At 44.6% G+C, this 21828-nt stretch overlaps 1 protein-coding gene across 1 annotated transcript in view; it reads right to left on the bottom strand.

Annotated features, from left to right (window-relative positions):
* The window catches only part of NHS (NHS actin remodeling regulator), a 258685-nt gene that overhangs the window by 57166 nt on the left and 179691 nt on the right, over nt 1-21828 (bottom strand). The window lies entirely within an intron of this gene.

Raw genomic sequence — 21828 nt, 5'->3', positions numbered from 1 at the left:
TTTTGTCTCCAAAAGCAGAATGAAAATGTTTTTAAATAGGAATAGGAATTGTACTAGTATAAATATTTTGAATTCATAATGTAACTTTCACTCTCAACTCAATAATTAAGAGATTTGTATATGTGGCTCCATCCATTTCTACGTAATCCAATAGTGCCTCAGCTGCTATGCTATTTGGGTGCCAGCTGTAAAATAAGAATTGCAGAAAAGGATCCTCTCACTGACACTTCTTTTGCCCAACAGTGCACGACTCCCTTCATTTGTCTGAAGCCTTTGCTTAGCCACAGGTGACAGTGCCAGGGCTCTTAGAAGAACTGAGCCCTGAGTTACACGAGCTTTATATTGTAACTATATTATGTTTATTGTCTCTCATTAGTGTTTCCATCCTTCCTGATCCTTTTTCACAAGATTTTCTTCTTGTTTATTTCAGAAGAACTACTGACTGTGTCATAAATATTGATGTTTGATTTAATGTATTTTGCTTTTAGCCTGGCAACTCTATATTTCTGCTTGCCAGGACTTTGCTTTTCAGACAGCTAGACACAGTTGTTATAATACAGACTAATAACTGCTGGAAAAGGCTGCAAGGTTTTGTAATACAAATAGAAATATAAGTCACATTCAAGTAACCCAGTGCCTAAAATAGCAACCATGTCATTGTCCTAGCACAACTGGTATCTGAAAAGCCCGCAAACCATCCAGCAAGAACTGCCTTATTCTGACCTATTAAAACAGGGCAGAACTGCAATAATCTCATAGTATTCATTGTGCACTTTACAGCAAGCTCTACCCATAAACCCAAATAACAACGTAGGGAACTATCACTCTGTACTGACTGCATTGGTACAAATCATTATTACTTACCTAATAATTATCACTTGATGGAAAAGAGTTGAGGAATGTAATTTTCAGTGCTTTACTTTCAGCGCTGCCTTCTTGCTTTGATATTGAGTTAAACCCTGAAGATATATCTGCTGAATTTTACTGACAAATTACATTCATCATCTATTTGCCTGTCTTGTCAAGAATCTGAGATGTAATACATATTAAGATACTACACATGAATTTCCTGTTAGAGCACTTAGCACATACTGTGCTTGATTTCCAAAATCCAAAACAACGCATTTAGTGACCCCCAGGGAGCAGCCAAGCTACAGGATTAGTGACCTCTATAAGCAGTGGCCACAAAACCAAGAATCCAATGGGTATTATCCCCAAGTGGGCTTGCCATCTGCTGCTCCAGGAGAACCACCCCAATTCCTTTCCACGCACGCGCAATTTAAGACAATCATGAGAATTCTATACTTTTTCCTCCATATCCGTGTGCTTCATCCATCAGCTATGAAGGAATAGACCATCATTTGCTCTCTGACCAGAAAAAACACCAGCACATGGTGGCAGGGCTGAGCCATCCATCTGGAGCTTATGGCTCTGCTGCAGAGGGTGGCCAAGGAGGTGGCAGGTGAAGCAAGGATGGACATGGTCATGGCAAAGGTAGGGAGAAATGAGCCTGGAAAGGATACGTGTGACCCTGTGTTTCTCAGTCTTATTGCAGTTGGCTACGTGTCTCTAAAAGTTGTGTCTGCTACTGAAATTTTCCCTCAAGACTGAAAATGGGAGGAAGAAAGCACCTGAGCATGTGCCTTTGATCGAGGGACACGACATCTCTTCTTAAAAGCTTTGACTATCCACTGCTTTTAGCTAAAAAATAGCTAAAAAACTCAGTGTCTGTTCTCGCCTTGGTGACAGTGTGACGGGAGAACAGTTGTATTTTATCCCTGTCTTCATTGCTGCAGTGGGAAAATGAAGAGAGGGGTATGCATAATCAAATGGGAGAGAGAAATGAGTTGAACTGATTCCACGTGCTGCCTGTGTCGGCCACAAACAGCTCAGAGAAGGGAGGAAAAGCAGAAAACCTTGAGCCTTCATGTCCTGGAAAAAAATGACCATTTATTTTAGAGATAAGCAGCCTTCATAGGAAAGGGAGGCCACAGTGATTACCTCTAGCTGGAAAGAGTGAAGTGGTGAAATCCTGTCCCAGACAGAGCCAATAGCAAGATGCCCAGCAAGGCCAAGGCTGTGGACACCCCAAATGCCTTCTATATGTCAAACATTTAAATTGATGCTAAAAATGCTTAGTCTGAATGACAGGAACCTATTTGGGCAGGCTGGTGACTGAAGTAGATGTGTGCAGCAGCAGTGACAGAGCTGCAGTGAGCAGCAATGATAATCCTCTTTGTGGATCAATCTTCAAAAAGCCAAAAAAAATATGTTTTCACAGAGCTATGTGACACCATGACAACATGGAAGGGAATGTCATTGTGCAACTATTTTCCCTGAGTTTCATTAGATAGCCTTGAATTTTGTGGAAATATTGACAGGCCAAGGGAAAATCCCAAGTGCTATTTAATTTTGACAGATGGAAAAAATAATGCCTTGTACGAAGCATGATAGCTTGATGGTCTGCTTTGTCCCTTTTCATCAAGGACCAGCTCCCAGGGGCAGAAGCCTGGATAAAGCACATGTCAAATACAAGGAACCAGAATGGCAGAGAGATTTTATGATTAAATATGCACAAGGGAGAGTGGAAGTGGGGGGAGGGAAGGATGCACATACAGTATATGAAGTAAATGGTGCAGAAGAGACGGATATGGCAATACAGAACTGCCTGATGTGAAACTGAAACCCAGGCTGTTGGGGAGGCATGACCTACCTCATTTACTCACCACAGTCTACAACTGGAAGTCATCCCAACAATTTATCTCAACTCATTATTCAACCACTTTGTTATTTGATAGGAAAATAGCTTTTCCCTGTTAGCATGTGTGAGACCTGGCTAGGCTATTCATAGTAAATCTGGGACTAATTTTATTAGAGCCCTTTCTTGGTTGTTGCACTCTTTTTGAAAAAATATTGTGCCAACAGCTACACAGACAGTATTATTTCATAGAGACGTAGTGCCTTTTTCATTTGATATTGACAACAGTGACTAAAGTTGGTTAGACAAATGTGGTTAGGCTTTGCTGTTTGTAAATGAGAAGTGCTGCTGACTGCCTACTTGCTTGCCTGTTTCTACACTTCCTCCATTTGCAAACAGCCCTGTGTGCAGCCACTCTGGCTGACTTAACATGGGCTAATACAGGCCCTGGGCCAGAGCCCCGCCAAGCCGAGCCAGTCTTTGGCAATGCTGCTCCAGCTGCCTTATTCTATCTACTGTGCAAGGTTATTGCACAGCGCCCACGAGGTAGGAACACAAGGTACCATGAATGGGAATTAGAAAAGGTAAAATCATTTCTCTTTGACAGCATTTAAAATCTGCTTCCCCAGCCCTTTGAAATATGCTTCTCACTAGAGCTCCCTGTTCAAACAAAACTAGTGCACCGTACAGTGGATTGGTCACAGGCATCTTTGTTCTGCACCCACACAAAATTAGAAGTGACACTTTACTTCCATTGCAGGCCAGACATCAAGCAGAGTCGTGTCCCCAGTTATAGTTTATTTAAAGCCATAGATGGCTTTTTAGGCATCAAAGAGAAAGGGGTCTAGGAGGGGGATGCTGCTCAGGGGAAGACTGGGAGCAAACCAGTACAGTTTAGTCATATGTGTCTTTGACTGTTCCGTGTTTGCTTTTTAAATTGCTGAAATGTAATGTGGCAATGAAGTTACATGAAGCACAAGACACTGAGTAGTGGGCTATGAAGCTTTTTCAGTTTGTTAGTATTTTAGCTCTGCCATACCTGTTGCAAAGGTAAGGGATTAGACCGGTGTAAATCAGTGCTGTTCCATGAAGGACAGCCACAGCAGGAAGCCAGGCTAAAGGCTCAGGCGGCTTCACAAGCTGAGAGTACAAAGCACCATTGGGATACAAAGCACGCTGTCAGCATCCAAACCATGGGACAGGATGTTTGGAAAGGGCACGTAGTTTTTTTATCATAACTTGGACTCTCTTTCAAAGGAATCCCATTTAAACCAGAAACAGGGCTTTGCGCACAGTCAGGCTCTCCAGAGTCAGCAGCTCACCTCTTCTTAGTTCAGTACATCTGTGTTACAAACAGCTGGATGCCCCAGCCCTCTGGGGTAGCTGGGTTTCAAGTTTACAAGTATCACAAATGAGTTCATTTCCCCTCATTAACTTTCACAAGTAGTTACTGCTCCTCTGAACTTTGCATTTCTCTGCCCCTAGGTCCCTCAGGAATCTGGGGCTGAAAAAGTCCTTCTTGACAGGAGAGGTTTCGGACAGCTGCCCAAATGAGGAGAATGAAGGGGGTCTCATTAGCCCCGACACAGCACTCACAGAACGGATGGGGAGCGGGATTAAATCAAAGGAGAAACTTATAAAGCAGAAATGTGAGCAGCTTTACTTTTTTTCAGATAGTTGTTTTCACCAGGTTTCTTATTCAATACAAGCCTCATCCAAAGTAGTATGACAAACTGTTGAGCTCATGCTTCCAAATTCAGTTTATTCCTCTCTCTCCATCCCAGACTTCTACTTTTCTTACTTCTCTCAGTGGCCCACTAATTTCTCAAACCAACAGGTGAGATCCCAGGCTCTCCTCACTGTCAGCTATTTCTCTAAATATGCAGCATGACAATCTTTGAGACCCCAGAAAGCCCTGCACTAAACGGCTGGTTTGAAAACCTTACTGCACCCACTGCATGCCAGAGGAACTTATGGACTGTCTTACTGGCACTTCCATCAGGTCTTCTGTCACACATGAGGCTGCTTTCCTAAACCCCACCTCCCCATGTATTTTATTTCGATCAGGGATTTCTCTTCCTCCTTTTCTGTCTCATATGATTTTCATACTGAAGGCTCACATGAATGTTTTCTTGAATAGCAGAACAAACAACCCAAAGCAGCCCACACAGTTAGGGTGAGACTCGGCACACGGATATTAAAACAGTATGTACATTTTCCTCCAAAACCCAGCACTGAAGACATAATAGCATTGAGGGCTGAAACAATACAGAAAGCATAATAAGGTTAGGTGAAAAGACTTTCACTCCTTCCCTGTACACGACACACACTGTGGAGAAGTGTTTGTTATCCACTGCAAAACTTTAATGACCCTTGGCTAGTCAAATTATTAAAAAATGAGGAAAAGAAAAAAGAAATATATCCAACCAAACCCACTATGTGGATATATTCATTCTTGAGATAGGGTAAATTCCAGTGATGAAAATGGTGGATAGCCCATGAAGAGGTCTGGGCTTGGGTCCTAGTTATCACAGAGGCTTTATATATGATCTTGAGCAAACCACTTAGGGTGGGATTCAGTTGCTTCAACAAAGGTATCCGGTACCATTTGAGATGCCCTAGGTTATCCAACACATCTTTACAGGGCTGGCTGGTTGACACAAAATAGGACCCCGGGGTAGCAGCCAGAGGCCAGGAAGGATTTAGACATCTGTACCTTACCCTGTGCTGTGTTTTTAGTGTCTCTTATAGATACCTCATGCAGCCTTCAAAGCCTAGCAGTTTCTAAGCTAAAGTGCCCATTACCCGCCTCTCCTGAACCCTCCAGCCAGGCTCTGCACTCCCAGACCCAGGGTACTGCTCCCAGCAGGCTGTGCTTTCACTGGAGGGCAGCTGGCAGGAAACACCCTACACACCGCAGCCCAAAGCCAGGGACTGCAGGCAGCAGGATTCCCTCTCCCCCAGGGGCAGTGCTGCCCACAGGGTTTGCCCAGGGATCGCACTAGCACTGGAATCACTGTACTGCCAGATTCACGTTGGTCTTCTAGTCTGTCCTGTACAATACCCCTGGAGAGGTCCATGGACCACTATTTCATCCAGTGCATTAATCCCTCATGACAGAGAGAGCCTCCAGACTGCCCAACACACTCAGCAAAGTTGGCATGTCTGTTCCTGGGTATCTTTACAATGTTGGGCATATCTCCTCCCAAAATATCAAGCCCTCATTCCTTTAGCACTTTTCCAAACTCGGCAAGACACACATGCATGGGCGCCACCAGCCCACTAGACATCACATCTTGAGCATCAGTACATTTGCTTCTCTATGTGGCCAGGACCTGCTATCATCTCCAGCCATGGGCTGGCTAACTTTGTATTCTCTGAGCCAGCTTTACAGCACAATCACATTTCAAAAATTTATCACCCAAGCCCAAACTGCCAGTGAGTCTGTCAGAGACAGAAAACTTTGGCAGCTGGGTTGTTGGTGGCCAGAGGCCATTCCCAGTGAGTATAACATAGACAGGGCATGGGCTCTCACAGTGATTTACTGTGCACTCAAGACATAAATCACCGTTGCTTCCTGACTACTTGTGGATGTAATCATGTAAGAAGGGGAATGAAGCATTTCCACTGAGTCTTCTTTTCTCCCAGTTTGCAAAAACATTTGTTTTCCTCCATCTTATCGATGTCTGACATCTGCACTTGTGCTGTTGAGAAATTGCAGCTGGGTTTCAGAGTCCAGCTCAAGCCAGGGTGATTCCTGCACATCCCTCCACTTTTGTGCTTCTGCCTTACCATGAGATGCACATGGATACCATGTCCCTTTCTGAAAGCTTTGCAGGGGTGAAGAACATAGGCACAAGCACTGGGGACATCTGTCCACAGCTACCTCTTCCCAGGTCTGATGCCACTACTGCCCACACTTCAGCCTCAGGTTTGTGCCGATCTGTGCATCCCTGCTTTAAGTGAGTGAAGGCTTTCCCAAATTAGGGGCTATATGAGGCATCCAAAGACCAGATACAAAGTTTCTGACAGGGGAGAAGATGACTCCATTCCTCATTTACTACTTGGTTATGAAAGTGAGCACAGATCTGCTGGAGGTAACACTGAGAGCTATCTAGTACTCACTGGTTGGGATGCCCCAAGCCACGAGCACCAGGACAGGCACCTGGCTTCCTATTCTGCCACCTAGCATTAAGAAAGCTCCAGAGGCCATTGGGTAAGGGATGAAAAAACTGCCCCAAAGCCCCAAGGAGTAAGAGGACCGCAGCCTGGGCTTCTCCAGCACAAGGAGGGTGGTAGAGACCTTCTTCCACACTTACCTTCTTCCTGGACACCAGCAGAGCAAAGTGGTCATCGCTTCGTCCTGCCCATGCCCTGCCAAGAGTTCCACAGGCAGCACAACTGCTGCCCTGCTACCCTGACTGCGTTAACACAAAATCCACCATTACACCAGCTGCTACTAGATCCCTGCTATCTCAAAACAACCAGCATAATTGGCAACAGCAGAGTAAAGTATCAAATCAACTGTGTTTTTGAGGGACTTCATAAGAGGCCAACAAAAGCAAGAACTTTCAGAGCTCTCAGCTACGCATAGCAAGAGGTCTCAGTGGAGCATTAGATGACGAGGAACAGATTTGCTGCATTACACAGTCATGTCAAAGGGCTGTGCCAGAGCTTTAGTGGACAGCAAGCCTGAATTTCTTTGCACTTGCTGGCTTAAGCCAGACATAGGCCTGCAGACTTGTGTTTCATATTGTGCCTGTCTTTCTTCATTTCATTGATCAAAGTCTGATAGCTCTCTCATGTATCTTACTCCAGACTGGCCCCACCACTTTTGCCGTGGGGATGACTTTTGCACAACTACTGGAGGAGTAAGGGATCTCTTATGATTAAGGGATGGTCCACAGATCAAATTCCACCAATTAACATAAAGATGCATTCTTAAATGGTTGGTAGTCACGTTAAACTGGGATGCAGTTCTTGTTTGGTTTGGAGCAAACCGATTTCAAATACCTTTTTTAATATGGGGAATTTGATGAGCACATGGTATTTCTTTCTGGCCACTTTGTGTAGCTTCCCATGAGGATTGTCAACTCCATAACAAAAGTAGATTTATCGAAGAAGCACCATGTTAACAATTTCTAAAATCACTATTTGTTCTGGAAGACAGTTCACAACAGCAGGTACTCCAGAGGAGCTATTGTCAAAATGTGGCTGTGTTTGCTACACATCAGCTCCACTTCCCCAGCAGAATTGAACCTATCCCATTCCTGCTGAACCCAAAAATGAGCTGCTAAAGGAAAATAGGAAAGTTTGTCTGTCCCAGGGTCTACATCCCTTTAACTTAATTGTTTTATACTTAAACCTTTATTTAGCTGAGAATGTATTTTTGACATATACAAAGAGTTAGAATTGAGCTCAGTTGAATGAAAACAGTCTCTATTATACAAAACAAAAACAGCTTCACAAGCTGTTTCTAGTTAAAGGCACACCCACAATGGGCTTGTAATAACTTAGCAAGTAATATCTGCAGAAATGCTCCATTGTGTGCACTACCATACAAATACTCATCCATATGGTAATTAGTGACATCTATAACTCAATGAATTGATGGACAGTAAATTCCACCTGAATATGAGGAAGAACTTTACTGTGCAGGCGACCACACACTGAAATAGATTACCCAGTGAGGTTGTGGAGACTCCTTCACTGGAGCTATTCAAGAACTGTCTGGACATCATTCTGTTCAATGTGCTCTAGGATGACCCTGCTTGAGCAGGGAAGTTGCACCAGATGACCCACTGTGGTTTCTTCCAACCTGACCCATTCTGTGATTCGGTGACAGCCACTAAAAGAGGAAAGTTTTAAGCTGATGTGAATGGAGACCACTGAACACAGAGATGGGGGAGGTAGCTTTGCTGATGGGGGGGGGAACCTAGTCATTTACCATAATTAGACTGTATCTCAATCTGCCCAAATCCTTTTTTCCCTTGTCTAAGAGAGTGAGACATGTTTAAGTTGTTTATTCCAGGTCTGTGGAGTCCCTGGATGTTGCTGGCAGATAGTGCACACAGTTACACCAACAGACCAGAGAGATTGCTCTCACAACACAAACCCATTAATAACAGCAGGAACATCTGGAACAGGACATTGCATTCTTGAACCACAGGATGTCGCTATGTTTGGACAACTTGTATCATGATGCCAAATTGTTGAAGGCATAGCTAGAAAGTACTTATTTGCTTTTAATTCTTAATAGAGGACCCAAATATTCAGGAGAGGGAGGAATGGGATGGTGTGAAGGAAGGCATCCACAAAGCTTGATGATTTTTATAAGGCTTCATTTGCACAAAGCAAGCACTCTCATAAACCTGTCAAGGAGAAGTTCTGTATGGACTTCAGTGAAATGTTGCAGAGTGCCACTGGGAGGTGTCACTATATAGCAATAGCGTCAGGCCAAAACAAGAGCTCTGCTGAATAGAGCAGAAGGCACATGCATTATTTCCAGGAGGACTTTAAAAATGGGGGGTGTGGGTGTGGTGGGGATTTAGTCATTAACACTTGGATGCCTGACATTTTTATCACTGAGTGCCATCCACCCACAGTGTTTTAAAATTGCCAACCCTGGCCACAGAGTTAAGTGATTACATGTTACTAACCTCCCCTGCAATCCATCAGCATTTGCTAGTAATACAGTCTCACGTGCATGCACACACACACAGCCCCCAAAGGCTTACACATTAGCGTAATCTTTACCAGGCATCAATAGATTTGACACTAACGAGGCTTAACAACAAAACTAAACCCTATCCTACCGACCCTTCAAGTCATGGAAAAAAGTGCTGAAAGAGCTAACTGCCGAGCTAAACACATCAAGCCTCACCCTGCTACTTCCACGCTAACCCTCTCCCCTATCATCTCTCTCCCTCCCTCCAAGCATTTACTTGTATCTCCCTTATTAAACTGATCATGCATCTGATGCAAAAAAAAAGTTTGACTGAATCTGCATTTTGCCTGGAGTCTTATTCATTTATTTATTTAATTTGGTGTTTCATTTGGGGAAAAAAAAAAAAAGAAAATCCTGCCCAGTCTGCAATTTTTTTTTTTCTGCAAGGAGCAGACAAATAGAGCTATTTCTCCACAGTAGCAGAACCAAACAAATCAGAAAGAGTTTACAGCAGATTTTATCACTAAACCAATGGTGCTGTCATTTAAAAAAAAAATTACAGAGACCCCCAGCAAAAATAAGCACAAGTGCTATCAGGTGCCCCTGAAGGCTGGCTGAATTTCAGATGATATTACACAAAGACCAGTCTCATCTTTCTTCACCATCCCATGAAGCTCTCTGGAGTGGGTGAGTGGTGCTTGCTGAAGGGCTGACACCCACCACTGACCACCAGTCCTGGGTAGGAGGCTCAGGGCTGGCGCCAAGCCCGGTAGCGCCCAAACTCCCTGCTCCTGCCCCGCAGCCCTCGCTGGCCCTTGAGGTGCTCTGGGTACTTAATGGGTTCTCCACTAAGTCTCAGATGAAAAATAAAATAATAAAATTAAATACTCGAGTAGGTTTGCCAGCTCGCAGAAGACGAGGAAAAACACTGAGAAGCCTGAGCACTCTGTAAATCAGGTTTGATAAGAAGTACATATTAGTGGAAGTTTTACTGCACTCTTTGGCTGTGGGAATGGAAAAAAGGAAAGGGAGGAGGCATCTTTAAAACGAGATGCGACTCTGAGCAGGACAGCAAGTTCTGCAGAGCTCCGCAGGGTTTTGGGGAAAGCATCCTCATCTTTCCTCCTCCCGTGGCGCCCCGAGGAGACCCCGGCAGGGAAAGGGCGGCTCTACTAGCGGCTCCGTCTGTCAGCAAAACGCCCCCTATATCCGGGAGGTTCCTCTGTCCCTCGTGGCACCCATCGAGCCCCGGCCACGCCGGGGGAGGAAGGGGCGAAGTGAAGCAGCCGGCACGCAGATGGCCCGGCCCGGGGCTCCGACCGCCTAATCCCCCCTCGACCCCGTCCCCGCCCGGAGTGGGGAGCAGTAATCCCCCCCTCCCGCCCTCTGTGCGGGGGTTAACTCTTTCCTGCCCCGCAGCAGCTCAGTTTTCTCACTTGGCTTCTGCTCCGGCTAAAGCAAAGATACGGGGAAACATTCCTGCCATGGCTGGGAGAGGAGGGAGAAAAAAAAAAAAGAGAAAAAACACAACTGGTAAATTTGCTAGGAAGCAAAAGGAAAAAAGCCCTCAGATGTGATTAAACCAGCCATTTCTAGGCCTCATGCCCCCAGCATCTCGTCCCTCCCCAGCCCGGTGACTGTGACTTCCTGGGCATTGGGCAGATCCCAGCGACAGACAGACCAGCTGCTCCCCTGGCTGGGACAAGGCCGGCAGAACATGGTGACACCTTGCACTGTGCTTACAAGCCTCGGCATTGCCATGCCAGAAACACAAACTGCAGCAAAGAGGCAACCAAACAGTGCCCTGCCCCTCTGTAATAATACTTCCTCAGGCTTCCTGGGAATTATCAGGTGGGTACTTCCAGCCTCTCAGTTTCCGATCCCTGTGTCTGGATGTGATGCTGTGCAGAACTGCAAGGAGGACAAAGTCATTTTCAGCTAAGGACCAGTCCCTACCCTAAACCCACTGGCTGTTCAACGGGCCACTCTATCATGTAATGACACCTCCAATGTTATTATCACAGTGCGGCAGAGAGATATTCTCTGGCAGCATTCCTATTTTCATTTCTCTTAAAAGTATTTTTTAAGTTAAAAAAAAAAAAAAGCCCAAACTGCCTCTTTTGGTACACTGCATTTGATGAGGGGTAATGGTAACCAGGTTATGAAACATTGAAACCAAAAGGACAGAAAAGGCAGGAAAAGAGATTTAGAGAGAGATTTCAAAGATTTAAAAACAACAACAATGATGGTAAAATGAGAAATTTTCTTCTCCACCAGGGGAACCAGAAAGACTGTGATTAATACTCGAGCTCCCCTGGTCAGGTTACCCACCTCAGCGATTACATGAAGAGCTGAGCGATGCAGCTTGAGTTCAGAAGGGGAGCTGAAGCATAGCAGAGGCTCTTTGATGCATTAAGACAGCCCAAGTCAACAGCAGGTCTGGCTGTAACGGAGGCAGCAGTCTTGGAGATCGTGACCTACATAGAGGCTTCAGCCTCCCAAGCAGCAGTGAGGGGAATCAGCAGCTTATGCAGCCACGGATGTTTCCTAAAATACTTATAATTGTGATACTTGCTGGCTGCTCCATCCCCTCCCTTTGTGTGTAAGTCCTGGCATCAAGAGGGAGCAGACAGAAAAACAGATCAAGCATTTCTAAAGGGTTTTATTGAGATATGACTTATGAATGAGTATTTTCATTAATAAAAAAAAGGACAAAAGGTAAATTAATCCATACATTTATTCAAATCCCATTCTCTGATCCCAAGTCTGTCACCAAGCAGTGTTTCCTTCCCAAAGCCAGAAACTCTTCCATAAAAAAACCCTCACAAAGGGAAGGAAGAGGTTCTTTACATTTTATTTTCTCTAGGAAGTAATAATAATTTTTAAAGGGGTGATATACCTCCAGCCCTGTTTTTCCCTTAAAATGACCCCAAGCTGCACAGGAAAAATATTTGCTCTCAGTGCTTGAACAAACCTCAGTGAATTAAGTTTTTGTTGTTAATGGCAAGGCTGCTGTTTATCTGCAGAGAATCAAACCAGATGTGGAAAATAACTGAGGGTTTAGTGTCTCAGCAGCTCGCCCTTCAACCTCGGGTAGGAAGCCCACTGCCTAGACCTGGTCAAGGTTGCAAACAGCCCTAAAGCCTTGGAGATGTCTGTGTTTGCCTGCCACGGCCGCCAGTGCATAGCTGGTTTCCAGTGGGGACTGGGGGTGAGAAGTGGGAGCCTGGATGGGCTCCAGAGGCAGAGCTGGGTGCTTTTGCACCTCTGTGCCCTCTGCAGGGAAACTTTCACACAGTGCAGCCATCTTTGAGCTTGTAACATTATTGAGGGCTACCTAAAATTTTAAAAATCTGTTATTTCTTTGCCATCCCAGAGAAAATCATGTGTTCAAGCCAGTAAGATCAGTTGTGAAAAGCTTTTCTGCCATTGGAAAACTCCTCCAAACTGGAAGGATTCAGTACCTGGAGAGCACAACATGGAAACACAGCAGTGGGATGGCCCACAGCTGAGATCAGGGTGGCCACCTCTGCCACCTCCCTCCCTGGGAATTGGGCCCCTTGGCCAGGCCACTGTGGAGAGCAGGTAAGGAATGAGGGAAACACCAGTACCCGCAGTAAGATGCACAACTCCCAAGTGGCCCTGCAGTGGTACCTCCAAAAAAATTTTAGCTGGAGATGCTTGTCAGAAAATGTTTGCTTTGTGGTTTTAGATTTGTGTTAAAACTTTTGCAGGAAGAAAAAAAATAGTAAACTCCCACTCGTCACAATGTTTTCTGACCAATTCTATTAAAACCTTTTAATTGCTTTTTTGATCACAGAAGCAGGAGGAAGCTGCATTTTGCAAGTGTTTTACTTATTTTGCACATGAGCTTTTCATCCTGTCCCAGTGAATACCCCCAGCACTAACCAGAGTCATCTGACAGAGCATCTGCAGCACAACAGGCAAGCAGGGCAAGAGCCTGAAGAGGTGACCGTGGGCAGCATGTGCTAAGGTGGGGTACACAAATTCCTGTCTGAATTTCCATTCCACCATGACCTGCCTTGCTTCCCCTCATCAGGCACTCACATCTCCCTAAACCAAACTCAAGCCCTGTGAAGGAAGTACCTCAGCGGTGGGGAAAGGTGGCTCTGCGGATCCATTAGCTCTTCATTTCAGTAGCTCTGCTCCATGCAGGAGATCTACTTGACGTAGCAAACCCCATCAGGTGGAAAGCTGTCTGCAGGCACACCCTGCAGGGTGCTGGGGAGGCATAAAGGCTCTCCAATACGTCCAGCAGCTTATTTATATTTTTCACGACACACACCTTTGAATGGGATGATTGACTGCAAATTTAGCAAAGGGCTCATCCATCTCCCACTCTCTTCTTGTGGCTCCTTACCTATGAAGAGGTTTTATTCCTCTGAGGTTTCAGTAAAAAGTTGGGTGAAAGCCTTTTCCTCTGTTTGTCTGTTAGTGCGCCACCGTTGATGCCAATTCCTGGAACACAGTCTGCAGTGCACACATAAATGATTTATTCAGAGCTACTGCTATTTACTTGCTCCATCAACACACTCCTGCAGAAACAGCTCTACATTTTTTTCATGGGACAGCCAACAGGTACTGATGGTTTAATTCCACTGTTCCTTCATCCTTAAATAACAAGGCTTGTACTAAAAATATGTGATTTCTTGAAAGAAATTTTATGTTTTGGACAAACATTCAACATGCAGAAAATGAAGGGTGGTCCTTCAATACAGTATCTTTGTGGCTGTTAAGTAATTTTCACTGGAGTCAGCCTTGCTAGGCTTCCACATGGATGAGACAAGGATGTGTACACTTTCTGTGGCAATGGATTTGCCATATGTAGGATGGAAGAAGTCCTGTCAGAGATGGACTAGTGAAGATAAAGAAGAAAACGGCTCAAATGGTATAGAAACAGAAGTTTTTAATGTGGTTTAAACATGTTTCAAAATGGCTTTTTGTATTTTCTGCAGTGTCATTGCTCCCTCTTCCCGACCCCCCCTGTGAGGCTTTTGTCTCCCATACAGAGTGTCCTGGGAAGGTGTCCTGAGATGTTTCTCATTGGTCCTTGTAAACCCCTTCCTACTGGCTGTTGACCCTTTACCTGATGTTTTTTTCTGTGTGACCCTGAACTTGTGATTGGTCCCCTTTGACCCTCCTAAAAGCCTTATAAACCCCAACCCCACAATAAACTTCCTCTTTCATCCGTCCCTCCCTGGTGGTCTGTGAGCTCCTTATGGGGTCGCGGGCCACATGCAGGGGGCAGGAGGGAAGGGCATTCACCTTCCAGGTAATGGGGCTAGCAGCCTAAGGCCTGGAGATCTCCCCGGTCCCACTAATCCGCCATAACTTTTCAATGGTTAGTATGGCCAGTCTTCGCGAGCGAAGATTTGGGAAAGGTCATTAGCCCTTCGAGCCTGCGCAGTGGATTTTTTTTTTTTTTAGGTGAGACACAGTGTGCGCTGAACTGAGCGAAGATTTGGGAAAGGTCATTAGCCCTTCGAGCCTGCGCAGTGGATTTTTTTTTTTTTTAGGTGAGATACAGTGTGCGCTGAACTGAGCCCACCCTTTAATCCTGAGGTTCATCTGCCGGGGCCGAGCAAGCTTGGACAGTGGCAGTGAGGGTCTCAGGACGTAGGTTTGTTTAGAGTGACCTTCTCTTAGGTGGATTGCCTTACAGGGCTGACGAGCTCCATCTGCCCGGGGGCTGAGAATCGAACCCGGGTCGCAGCGGTGAGAGTGCTGCACCCTAACCACTAGACCACCAGGGGCCCTAGAGGGACCAATTCTATCACATGCCTGGTGAGGCAAGGACAGCAAAGGCATATTATGCCCCATCTGATATGAGCTGTACTGAGGGTCTTGCAAAACTGAATAAACACCCTGTTGATCTAGTCAGATTCATCAGAATATACAAATTGGCATCAAAAAAAAAGGTGGGTTAAATATTGTTCCAACATTGCAAGAAAAGTGTATGCAGCTGATATGTGGATTTGCACAGGGCTGTCTCTGTGCACATGGAAGAACTGCTGACTTACAAAATCCGGATGCCTTTGCAATGTCTTGCATAGACCTTCTCTCCCTTCCCTGGAGAAATCAGGATGTGAAGAAGCAAAGCTTTCTTCCTTCTTGATGTTTCCTAACTAGGCCAGATCACTTTGGAAGATGGCCAAAAGTTAATTTAATATTCACCGCTGACCTGTTTTATTCCTCTGAGGTTTCAGTAAAAAGTTGGGTGAAAGCCTTTTCCTCTGTTTGTCTGTTAGTGCGCCACCGTTGATGCCAATCCCTGAAACACAGTCTGCAGTGCACACATAAATGATTTATTCAGAGCTACTGCTGCTTACTTGCTCCATCAACACATTCCTGCAGAAACTTGCTAGCTGCTGCTCAGGTAGTATTCACTGCCAATCTCAGCAGCATCAGGAGAAAAAAAAAATAAAATGCTTCCTTTTTATTTTAACGCCTTTCTTCACGTCTCTTCAGAGTCATGAAAGAGATTTGGAAAACAGGTAAGAAATACCAAACTCCTAGCTCTCCTCCTGCTGACTGCATATCACCGTGCTGCTTAGAGGGGAGATTATGCGGTTGTGTAATCTGCAATGCAAAGCTGAATCCCTCCTGCTAACCATCAGTACCTGTCTGCAGTACGAAGGTGCTGTTCTGGCTACTGGAAGTAAGAGAGGATAAGGAGAGGAAACTGCAGAGGCAGAAGAGATTTTTTCCCCTATAATAGCACATGAAAATCCAAGTTTAAGTGAAATAACGAGTGCAAATATATTTGAAGTGAGTGAAAATGCTGATTTTTTTACTTGCAGGCAGAAGGCATTGTGATTCGGTGTTGCTAGTCATACTGATCACACCTGCCCCCACAGAAGTAATTGTTAAACTGAATTAGGAATTTACGAATACTATACTCACTTGCACATGTATTCACATGCAGGATCACTGATTACCTATGCAGCAGATTCTGCTGGACAGACAGACATAAGCTGATGGCTGTAAGTCCACAAAAACCCTACTGACTTTGGAAATTGCCCTGAATATCAAGCATATGTTATATGTCAGTAATCCTCTTGGTTTCCATTTTCGACAATAGTTGTGAGTGTTGAGTTCTTTCTCAGACTTGGCTGTGGAAGAGAATATATTTCTGTGCTTGCTGCTTCTTGCTCAGATACCTAATTTAAGTTACTCGTTGTGATAGGGACACTGAATTTAAACTATTCTGGATTTGGTCTTTCTTCAGGAGAAGGGCAAACTGCTGTGCTGTAAATGCTGATGTCCCAACCAGTAGTCGTCATTAAAGGTCTTTATGATGTATCTGACTAAATGACTACAGGTCTTTTTCTTCAAATCAAACTGCCTTGGAAGAACATACCCTTTTCATTTTAATTGGAAAAATGAACTGCTCAAGTTCCTAAACTAAAACACTGTGTTTCCAATGAGTCTTGGTACCTATGTTAAATGCCTGCACTGCTACTCCTGCCTTGATGGCTTTTCAGACACAGCAGTTTTAGGCAGTGGATCATGCTGAATAAAAACTGCTGCAGAAGGTGAGGTGACATACATACTTTGGTGCTTGCAAAACTGTATCAGAGGCAGATTTTCAAATCTTTGGAGGTGCATGCTCAAGGGTCCTGATGGATCTTATACAGGATACAAATATGTATGCACACCTATGGATAAATTCCTCCCAAAGGACAGATATTCAGCTACCCACGATTTCAGTGATGCTTAGGTAACACAGCACCTCTGAAAACATCTCAGAGGTAGGTATACCTCTATGGGACTAAACCCTGTTGAAAACCTTCCAATGGGGTGAAATTCAGCTCAACTAACACCTGTTCTCTGCAGCTGAAGTGCCTATTCTAATCCAGTTGTCCAGACTCCTCTGAGTCAACAGAGAGAGACAGGCACCTTTGGAGGGCAACTCCCACAGCTTACTTTGGACACTTCCATCACAGTGGAGTGAATACCCTCCTGGAAGCATCCACAGCTCTGTCTTGACTCTGGAGCAAGTCTGGAGAACCTTAGACCAGATAACTCACTTTCAGAGATCTGCTTTTAAACAAGGTCAGTTCCATCCATGGCAATTAGCTGGAGTCTTCTCCTCTTTCTCCTTGTTTCCTGGCAGAGAAGCCTGTTGAGTAGGCTCTTAAATCTGCAAGTCCCCAGTTTAGGCTTTAGGTAGGGAAATATCTGTTCCGATAGCACTAGCACTGTTCCTCCCACTCCTCCCAAATCCATTTTTCTCTTCAAAAGATGAATTCAAACAGAAACATTCAATATCCAGAAGTAGCCAGGCAGCACCTTTCTGCGGGTAGAGAAACTTTTAACTTTTTGGGGGGTCTTTCCTCACAATAAATAAATAAACAAACAAACATGGAAGGCAACTTTTACAGAATAATTGACGCTGCAAACCGGTGATTTGACTCTTTTCCCTCTTATGAAAAGACTATTCTTGATTCTGCATGCCAAAGAACGCTTACCAAATAGCTCCCCTGCCACCTTCATGAGCTCTGGTCCTTGAGTGAGGGCTCCCAGCGAACACAGCCTCAGCAGCGAACTTGCTGCTGACACAGAACTCAGCTCTCCTTTGATTTACAACCCCCTTACGCCGCTGCCATGCAAACATCCTGCAGCCCAGTGTTACTGAGTAACTCGTACAATATGTCTCCTATGATTTCCATCAAAAACACTCGGCCTAAGAGATTTTCATAGATCATAAATCCAAGGTTTTATCAGGATTTTTCAAATGATGGTGAGCAAGATGTTTGCACCTATGGGAGCCCGTTGAAAACTTCCATCAGCAAAAGATGGCTTTTGAAAGGAATAAAGATTTTCTTGTGATTTCAAAATCAATACCATCACTTTGGAGGCACACTAAAGGGAACATGTTTTGCTTCCATGGAAGAAATCTCTTACTAACGAAGACATTTTGCTTTGTTCCAAATCTTCTTTGGATGAAAATCAAATTAAAAATCTCTTATGTAATCATTAGCTCATGTTTAATTAAGTAAACGATCCTGCTTTTCCTGAAAGGCAGCAATCTATGCATTTTGGACAAAAAAAAAGGTAGACATTTCAACAAATACAAAGCCAAAGCAAGAAATGGCAAACGCGCAATAGCAGCTAGTGTTTTTTTTTTTTGTCTGTGGTGGAAAGACTTCCTTTCCAGTATAAAACACTGAATTCACTTCTTAAGGTGAATAGTTCAAGTGATAAAGGCACGTAAGATAAGAAAGCAGGACAGAGAATCACGCATGCACATGTTAACTGCAAATCATCTCATGTAGCGTGACTTATTTATACTGTACATCAATAAAATAACAACTTTCAACCCACTTAGTGACTTTCTGTGTAGCGAGAGAAAATGAGTACACCTAAGTAGGCAAGAAATATTCAGGTTAAATGTACAAATTATTTATACCTTGTAGTTATTTTGGACAAAGAATGGTTGGGGGAGGAAAGGGGAAGAAGTAGAATGTACTTCAAATAGCATTATTTATCATTTCCTGACTAAATATAGCATGTGTCTCAGGAAAAGATTGACTTGGGCTTCCCAGTCAGTAGCAGAGGGAATTAACCCATGCTGGGTTTGGGATAAACTGGTAAATCCTTCAAATATGATTCACTCCTCAAATTAAAGTCCAAGGTGAGCTGCTGGAACTGGATGTGAGGAGAAATGTTGCCCTTTCAATGACAGTTCGCCTTGAAAAAAATATCATTTTCCCTTAAAACTTGCTAACCTCTGAATGTGGTGGGATCTCTGTGGGATGGGGACACGACCCATCCATCTCCTCCTCAGTCATCAGCCAGCTGTAAGCAGGAAACCCACATCCACACTTGCCAAAGAAACTAGCCCTGGATGATCAGTCAGTAAGTTGCGAGCCTCCAAGTTCCAAGTGACCCAGACATGGAGTAGCATGAGTTCCAGGAAAGAAACTAACAATTTCTGAAGCTGTGAAGCTCTGCATTTGTGTAAATCCTGGATTTCTCCATTTTGTTTTGGTGATGTCTGACCTTTGCCTTGCCTGCCTCCACAGTCTGAGTGAACAAAGTTGGCAGCACAGTTTATGGGAAGGATTAAGCAGGAGCACTATTTTAGTGTTATGTTCCAGCACTTTCCTCAAAAGCTGTGCAAATGTGCAAAATAATATGTTCTGTTAAGTGATGAAAATTCACGTGAAAATTGAAATAATGACCTCTTTGAAAAAGCAACAAATATTTCACCAAGCAAAAGTATGCTCGCCTTTGCACTTCCAGCACCACACTTATTTTACAGCCCTCAGAATTGACTCTGTCATTTATATTTTATCAGCTATAGCACGCTAGGGTACTATAAACATAATCCAAAAGAAGCTGACAGCTCAGCTTCTAGAAAGCAAAAAAATCCTGCAAAACACCCATGAAACTAAAGCCCTGTTTCAAAGGGAGACACAGAGCAACCACAGGGTCTCCTCCTAATAGCAGAAGGAGTGGGTTCCTCCCTCCTGCTGGAGACAGCACCCCTTTCCAAGGACTTAGAAATGGTCACAGTGGACACAAGGTCACAGTATGGGAATTGATATGTCTGTGCTGAAAAGAGAGACAGGCAGACTTCTCAACTGCCTCAACCAAGGATACTTATCTCACTTTAATCCCAAATTTATTCCTGGTCCCAGAAATCAGTGCTGTTATCCCACATATGTTATTATGAGTTATATACATCAAGCATGCTGAAATGAAAGCCTAAGGCTCCAGACAGCTTTCTTTCCAGTGCAGAAGTTGTTGCCATGTTATCAGAAATAATCTGTACATTTGGTTTTCTTTCTTCTCCCCATTACCTCTCTGCCCATAAGCACCATCCATGTTTGCATTGTCATAACTTGACAGATACACAAACAAGTAGTAAAAAAAGGTCTTAAGTATTTATTTATAGTCTTCATGTTGTTATGGTGTTATATTATCTGGTCTGCCTGCCTGGAGTAAAAGGAGGGAAGGAAGGTTGAATGCCTTGGCTTATCCTAAAGTGCTATCAAGCTTTTCCTCTAAATCACCAGTTCAGATGCAAAGTCAGCAGTGACCAACCATCCTTATGACTTGCTCCAGCTGCCTTGCAGAGCTCCTGAAATGACGTTAACTCTCACAAAACAAATCTACCTCTGCAGAAATCCTGTTGCAGTGTGACTTGCAGCCATAGGCCAGAGGCTGGGCACTGAACTAGCATTTGCTACTGCCTTACTTCTAGAAAAGGCAATGGCTATCCCCTGTGTAGGGCACATGGGTCCTCAGAGAGCTTCCTCTTGGACTTCATGTTAGCAAGTGGTGCAAGGCAATGGGAGCTGGTCTGCAGAGCAAACATTGCTGAGGACCTTGTGTCCACAGGACTTGAAGTTTGGGGCTGTGATGGTTTCACTCTAGGCCTTCCTGGAGACCAGCTTGTAACCAGGAAGGAACTAGGAAAGTGATCACGGAAGTATTCCATGCTATTCCTTTACGTAACTTGAGGTATAAATAAAGCCAGCAGGAGGGACCTCGTGCTCTTCCTTTCCGGCGAGGTTCGAGAACGGTGGGTCCCTGTCTCGGTCTGGCTTATCTGAAGCTGAGGCCTACAGCAACTGCTGTTATCTGCCACGCGTGAGGGGAGAGTGCTGGGCCATGTCTAGCCATCCTGCTTGTTCAAAGGGAAGTGGTGAGATTTTGCTAATTTACCTTCAGTTGGCTGGTTGACTTGTTTGGTCTTTGTCCCTTTTTGTCCTTTTCCCTTCTCCCTCCCCCTCTTCCCTTTTTGGGGAGTTGTTTGGGATTTCTGGAGTTGTGGTGTATAGTATTCTCATTATATATATCTGTCTCATATGTAAAATATATATATATTTTTGCTATAGCTTTGGCTGCTTAAGTAGTTTTTTTTTTCTCTTCCCTCTCTGGGAAGCAGGTCCTTGTTGTCGAGTTTCGGGGACTCGGCGGGAAGCCAGCTCGAAACTTGCACAGGGGCCAAAACTCAAAAGGGGACCATGTGGAGCACCCTACTGGACCGACACCTGGAATCCGGCACATGGGTCAGGGAGGAGTATGGCATGTCCTTGCCCCTCCCGTGCAGTTCAGCCCACTACTCCTCCTTGCTAAGCACGGGGCACATCTGGAGACTGCCAGGACATGCAGTCTCACTGCAGCCAAACACACACCAAATCCAGGCCATGCATGTGGCAGGTAAAGGGCGGGCAGGTCTCGCCACTGTCGCTGCAACTGCAGCTCTGCCTTGTCCACAGGACCGAAGGCAACTGTCTCATGCATCTCCCAATTTTCACATGGAAACACAGTCACATATACATGGATGCCACTGCTATCCAGAATTCAGCCATAAAGAGCATGCAGGCTATGGCAGGTGTGGCAGACTGTTTTGCCATAATAATGGCCAGTCTTCGCGAGCGAAGATTTGGGAAAGGTCATTGACCCTTCGAGCCTGCGCAGTGGATTT

This window comes from Lepidothrix coronata, unplaced genomic scaffold (genome assembly GCF_001604755.1).
Source record: "Lepidothrix coronata isolate B3197 unplaced genomic scaffold, Lepidothrix_coronata-1.0 Scaffold35, whole genome shotgun sequence".
Taxonomy (NCBI): Eukaryota; Metazoa; Chordata; class Aves; order Passeriformes; family Pipridae; genus Lepidothrix; species Lepidothrix coronata.
Note: the sequence above shows the minus strand (reverse complement) of the source record. Positions and strands in the feature narration are given on the sequence as shown.